Source organism: Lactuca serriola, chromosome 9 (assembly GCF_051521515.1).
Source record: "Lactuca serriola cultivar US96UC23 chromosome 9, Lser_US96UC23_V15, whole genome shotgun sequence".
NCBI lineage: Eukaryota > Viridiplantae > Streptophyta > Magnoliopsida > Asterales > Asteraceae > Lactuca > Lactuca serriola.
Window position 1 is genome coordinate 44,117,194 of NC_136416.1, and position 6,846 is coordinate 44,124,039.

Below are 6,846 nucleotides of genomic sequence, written 5' to 3' on the forward strand. Positions count from 1 at the left end.
ATTTTGTAAGAATAAAGATGAGTGAAAAACAATGTGTAAGAACAAAAATGAATTAGAATAGTGAGAATGCATGATAATGACGATAATTGTGTGACGTTGAGCATGTTCACATTACCAATCAACCTATTATCTTAGTCATTCTCATACAAAAGCATTGTCTACACACGTACACACAATAGATGTATATACACATTATAACCTAGCCCCTATATATATATATATATATATATATATATATATATATAGTGGCGGACACAGAAACTTTGAATAGTAGTGGTACAAAAAAATTCCAACCAAATATAATAAAATATTTTTAAAAAAAATACTAGTATATAAACCATTCCATTACATCTAAAATTTTAAATTTGGTATCGATGTGTTCACATTTTTTGAAATTGGTATATTACATATTCGATTTTCACTTTCATAATGGCTTCTTTTTTAACATAACAAATCATAGCATCGTTCAAAAATCGTCACATATTCTTTTACGAAAGTCAGTCTTCAAAAGCTTCATAGCGGAAAAATATCTTTCAACTGTCGTGGTCATGACGGGTAAAACCAGAACTAACTTTAACAACCTATAAACCATAGGTAAGAATGATGTTTTCCCGTTTCCACCATCATACAATAAAGGTCGAAAATTCATTTCAAACTAGTGAACTGATTATCTCTATGCAATGAGTGATAATATATCTCAAGTTCGCTATCAAGTTGCATCCACTCCGAATCATCAAATTCATTTTTGTATAACTGACTTAAATTCAACAAGTTTGTTTTGTCAAATTTAGCTAATGAATCACAATGACTCAAATCCCCTATGTATTCTAGTAATTAGGTGCTAAGTTCACTAAATTATTATTCAAAATCAGAGTTTTCCCAAGATGCAACAACACAAAAACAAGAAGATGTGCACGATCGCGCCTTCGCTTTCCCGCAATCATTAGAAGTACCTAAAACAATAAACTGAAACTATAAGCCAAAGCTTAGTGAGTTCCCCCAGGTACCATCACACAACATATAAAATACATAGATTAGCATGTTGGGTCCACAACCTCCCAGATTAATTACCTTGCCCACAACCTCCTGGTTAGATTGCCCCGCATACCACATACTGGGTCCACAACCTCCTGGCTGGATTACCTTGGCCCACAACCTCTTGGTTGGAACACCCCAGCCCACAACCTCCTGGTTGGAATACCCCGATCTGTTGACCGATAGCACAAAGAAGTAGTCTCAACCCAGATAACATGTCTATTATAAACAACTTTTATACTCACACAACAATTAATCATACTACCAATAATCATAGGTAGTCCTACACGCATACCAATCTAACACTTATTAGCAGCTAGCATATAATCATACATGTCTATTGCACGCTCAACATATCAACAACAATATGTAACAGGTTATCAACCAATGGGCCAGACATAGTGCCTTCGACCTGCAAGTACAGTAAGGAAAACTCACCTCTCAGTCTGAAAAGATCTCTGGCAGAATACACCTCCGAATGACATCTCAAAATTGGTAAAACTCAACAAACCAACCAAGTCAACTTGATCGCGTACGCGCGACGTACCACCTAGTATGCCCAACGTACGCAGGTGGATGCTTCCCAACTCATTAAGTTCTTACACAAACCCTTACGTCCAAATTATAGATCCAAGTCCCAAATGTCGTCCTTGACCATAAAGACAATCATACTCAGGTCTATTCCCAAAATGACCCAAAGTGACAAGGAATTTTACCCACTCCAACACTTTTAAAATCACATCAAAACAAGTGGAAAGGGATTCTACCAAATCCACCTAGAGGAACTCAAAGATTTCCACGTGCGAAACCTCGTTCAAAACAAACTTTTCAGAAATCAAATGTCAAATCTTTCAAAAGTTACCCACCTCGGACCAATTTCAAGTCCAATTCACTCCATAAACCGCTGACCAAGCACAATGTCAGATTCAGTGACAAACCCTTTTATTGTAAATGTCAGTGCAGCTGTCAAAAGTTTTTATCTCATGACAAGTCAAATAAAAATCAGAAACCTCATACTTTTCAGAAACCTCGTGATAATCCAAAACTGAAAAAACACCCAGGATTAGGTCTAAAAGTTGACAAAAGACCTGTCCATGCAACCTTGGACAATGCATCATTTAAGAATACATCAATCGTCCCTGGCTCCAAACTTGTTTGGATGGCTAAACTAACGGTGTAATTCTCAGGCTTTGTGCAAGGAGGAACAAGAAGAAGAATGATTAATTGACAGTGCCTGCTCCTTGCACATGACCAGGAGGTTACAGTACCTTCGGGATTTCAGGCCTATATACAATGGTGGAAATGTCACGTTTAGCAACAATGAAAACGGTGTCATCCGAAGTTACGGTGTTCTCACTACAGGGAACATTTCCATTCAGAATGTTGCTTATGTAGAAGGTCATAAACACAATCTCATCAGTGTTGGCCAACTATGTAAAGTAGGACATCGTGTTGAATTTGACAATCAATTCTGTTACATAATGACGAGTGAATGCAACACTTGCTTAATCAGATCACGCTGCGAAAGCTCGATGTACCCTCTTGAAGTTTCTCTCATCATTGGCAAACCGCAGCTGTGTTTTCTGTCCAAAGCTGTATCCGAAGTCTGCTGGCTATGGCACCGCAAGCTAGCTCATCTCAACTTTTGCTACATCAACAACCTTGTCACAGGAGAACTAGTATGTGGTCTTCCCATTCTCAAATTCAGCAATGATACTCTTTGTCCAACGTGTGAATGCGGCAAACAAGCAAAAGCAAGTCATCATCTGATAATGGATTCTTCTATCTCTGAACCACTGGAGCTGTTACACATTGATCTCTGCGGTCCCTCAACAGTAGCCAGTCTTCACCACAAAAAATATATACTGGTTATTGTAGATGACTACACACGCTTCGCATGGGTCTTCTTTCTCAGACTAAAATCAGAGACACTGCAGATCTTCATTAACTTTATCAAAGAAATCGAACTTCAAATCAAGCTTCCAGTCAGATGCATCCGCAGTGACAATGGAACTGAGTTCACTAATCATCTTATGAACAGTTTCCTAGTTTCCAAAGGCATCTCTCACAAATTTTCAACACCCTGTACACCGCAACAAAATGGTGTAGTAGAAAGAAGGAACTGCACTCTCGTTGAAGCAAACAGATCCATGCTTAACTTCGCCCAACTTCCTCTCTACTTCTAGGCCGAAGCCGTAGCAACAACATGTTTTGTTCAAAACCGAAGTATTATTTGCAAGCGTCTCAATAAAACACCATATGAAGGTCTCAACAATCGCAAACCCAATGTTCGCTTCTTTCATATCTTTGGATGTAGATGCTTCGTGATCAACAACAGAGACCAACTCAACAAGTTTGCACCAAAGTCAGACGAAGGTATCTTCCTTGGTTATTCTACTAACAAGGTTGCATATCGAGTGCTCATCAGAAGAACAAAGTTGATCATCGAAAGCTTCGATGTGAAATTTGATGACTCTCACATCCGTAGTGCACCTCTATCCACCGAAACAACTGCAATCATGGAAAGTGACATTCCAGCCACTTCTGGTCCTCTGAATCTAGTTGAAATCAATTATGATGATCTATTTGATCCCATTGAAACGAAGAAACTATCTGAAGTCCTAGTGTCACCCGTAGCTCAACAACAACATGTCGACGTATCTGGACCATCTCTATCTGAAGTAGTATCGCTCAATACTTCCACCTCTCCGGTTGAGGGGGAAAGCTCTACTCCGGATCATTTTCCAACCGTTGAGGTTCCAGTACCTGGTGCTGCTTACATTCCTGCCCGAAGTGAAGCTTCTCCATCAAACGAACCTTCGGAGGACTCAGATGACGAACTCATTGAGAATATTGACACTAGATCCGATCCTAGAATTGTCACTCTCCCATCTGCATTCCAAGGGGAACCTTCTCAGGTTCCAGAGGAACTCCCATCTGCAATCCAAGGGGAACCTCAATCTCTGTCAACTCCTCAAGTAAATTCTGCTGCAATAGATCAAGATGATTCAGCAGGATGTTCTCAAGTCCAGGGGGAACTGCCTTCCCCAACCGCAGAATCTTCTGACATCCAAGATATTCCTTCTGATCATCTGATGCCACGTCTTCATGTATGGACAAGAGACCACCCACCAAGTCAAATTATCGGCAACCCATCCGTAGGTATCCAGACTCAATCTTCCAAAGATTTATCTGACCACTGCCATTATGCAGCATTTATGTCTTCGGCTGAACCTCGAACGATCAAAGAAGCCTTACTTGAACCAGACTGGATAGCTGCAATGCACGAAGAATTAGAAGAATTTGAAAGAAACAAAGTATGGCAACTTGTTCCTCTTCCACAAGGTCATACTATTGTTGGTACAAGATGGGTTTTCAAGAACAAGCTAGACGAATCAGGCTCAGTCATCCGAAACAAGGCAAGATTTGTTGCCAAGGGCTACAGTCAACTAGAAGGCATTGACTACGATGAAACGTATGCTCCGGTAGCACGCATGGAAGCCATCCGGATCTTTCTAGCATACGCAGCGCACAAAAATGTCAAGGTACACCAAATGGACGTTAAGAGTGCCTTCCTCAATGGTGAATTAAAAGAAGAGGTTTATCTTCAGCATCCTCCAGACTTTGAAAATGTTGGATTCCCTGACCACTGCTATAAGCTTGAAAAAGCAGTCTACGGTCTGAAACAAGCCCCAAGAGCTTGGTATGAGACACTCTCTGAATTTCTAGTCTCATCCAGGTATAAAAGAGGAGTGATTAATCCCACATTATTCAGAAAAGCAAATGGTGACCATCTTATGTTGGTACAAATTTATGTGGATGATATCATCTTCGGATCGACTGATCAAGGCATGGTAGATGAATTTGCAAAGCTCATGACCAACAAATTCAAAATGAGTATGAATAGAGAGATTAATTTCTTTCTAGGTCTTCAAGTCAAAAAAATTCAGCAAGGAATTTTCATTCACCAAGAGAAATACACTGCCGAACTTCTGAAGAAATATTCAATGGACAACTGCTCTTCTGCTAAGGTCCCTATGGCCTTTGGTTATAAGATCTCTGCTGATCCCTTTGGTGAATCTGTGGATCGCAAGACTTATAGAGGTATCATTGGTTCGCTGATGTACCTCACTACAAGCAGACCTGACATTGTCTTTGCAACTAGTGTATGTGCAAGATACCAGGCTGATCCAAAAGTGTCTCACATGACCGCAGCCAAACAAATTCTTCGGTATCTTAAAGGAAGCAAATCGATGAGCTTATGGTATCCTGTAGGCAACGACTTCAGTCTTCAAGCCTTCACCGATGCGGATCATGCAGGTTGTAAGCTCGATAGAAAAAGTACATCAGGTGGATGCCAATTCCTAAGCGGAAGACTTGTAAGCTGGTCCTCAAGAAAACAAACGTGTGTTTCTCTATCTACCGCAGAAGCAGAATATGTGGCTGCAGCCAGCTGCTGTTCTCAAGTTCTTTGGATGAAGACACAATTGCTAGACTACGGGTACAGAATGTCGCGGATACCAATTTACTGTGGCTCTGAAAGTGCTATAGCAATCTCTCACAATCCTATTCAGCACTCCAAGACAAAACATATTGAGTTACGATATCATTTCATCAAAGATCATATTCTGAAAGGTAATATTGAACTCATCTTTGTTCCTACTCATGAAGAGATTGGTGATGTTTTCACAAAAGCTCTTGACTCTACAAAACTCAATGCATTCCTACAAATGTTGGGAATGATGAATCCGGACCCACAATTCTTTATGAAGTGTTAGCTACCGCAGACCATCATTGGTCTCCATTGCGGTTCTAACTGAGAATTACATATGATAGATGGTTTTGATACCACAATCTAGGTACCGCAACCATATATCATACGTATCTCTCATGGGTTTTAATGTTCTTTTATTTCTAACTCTTTGTACAAGTGTTTTCTCACAGATTCTCTCTGAAATCTTTCTTTTGCTCATCCGCGATGAAGTTTCTCAACCGCAATGATGTTTTCATCCGCAATCATCTTAAATAAATTCCAACAGTTCATTAACTCTCGAATCCTTGTGTGCTATTTAATGATCCTTCATTAAATAAAATACAAACATTCCCTTTAGAAACGGTCACATTCTCTTTCTGAATTAACCCAGGATCAGACCTATTTTAGGGATGATAACAAAAAGAATGATTCCCAAATCAATCCATCCTCAACTTTTCCTTTCCTCTCCCAACCACGTCCCATCAATTACAACTTTCTCTCTCCTCACCCCACGTTTACCTGACGTATTACCATACGTCTAATCCGCCATTAAATGCAAACCCTCTTTTAAGATTTCTCAAAATCTCTCCAAAAACCGTTTCATATTCGTGTGGTTGAGATTCAATCCCAGAATCCTTGATTCCCCCCAAAAACCCCATTCAACTTCTTACCCTCTTCTATCTTTTACCTAGGGTTAAAATCCTTTTACCCCCTTTATAAACCCATCTTCTTCACTAAAATTGTTTATGCTCTCTGTTAATCGATTATTTTCTCAAAACTCCCAAAAGCTCTCAAGAACTCCAATCTCACATCTCTCAATGGCGAAATCAGGTGCATCCAAGAAGCAATCCAAGGCTTCAGGTTCCATGACTCAGAGTGGTTCCACAACACCATCAATCGCTTCAAGCAACTTCCGTGCAGTGTTTGAAGATCATCAATCGTATAATGCTCCAACAAAACTGATGATCAAGCATCTCAAGAACCACATCTTATTTGGTCCATTCGACGCATTCACTGATGTTGTTCCCGTTTCTACACTCTTCAAGTGTGCTCTTTCT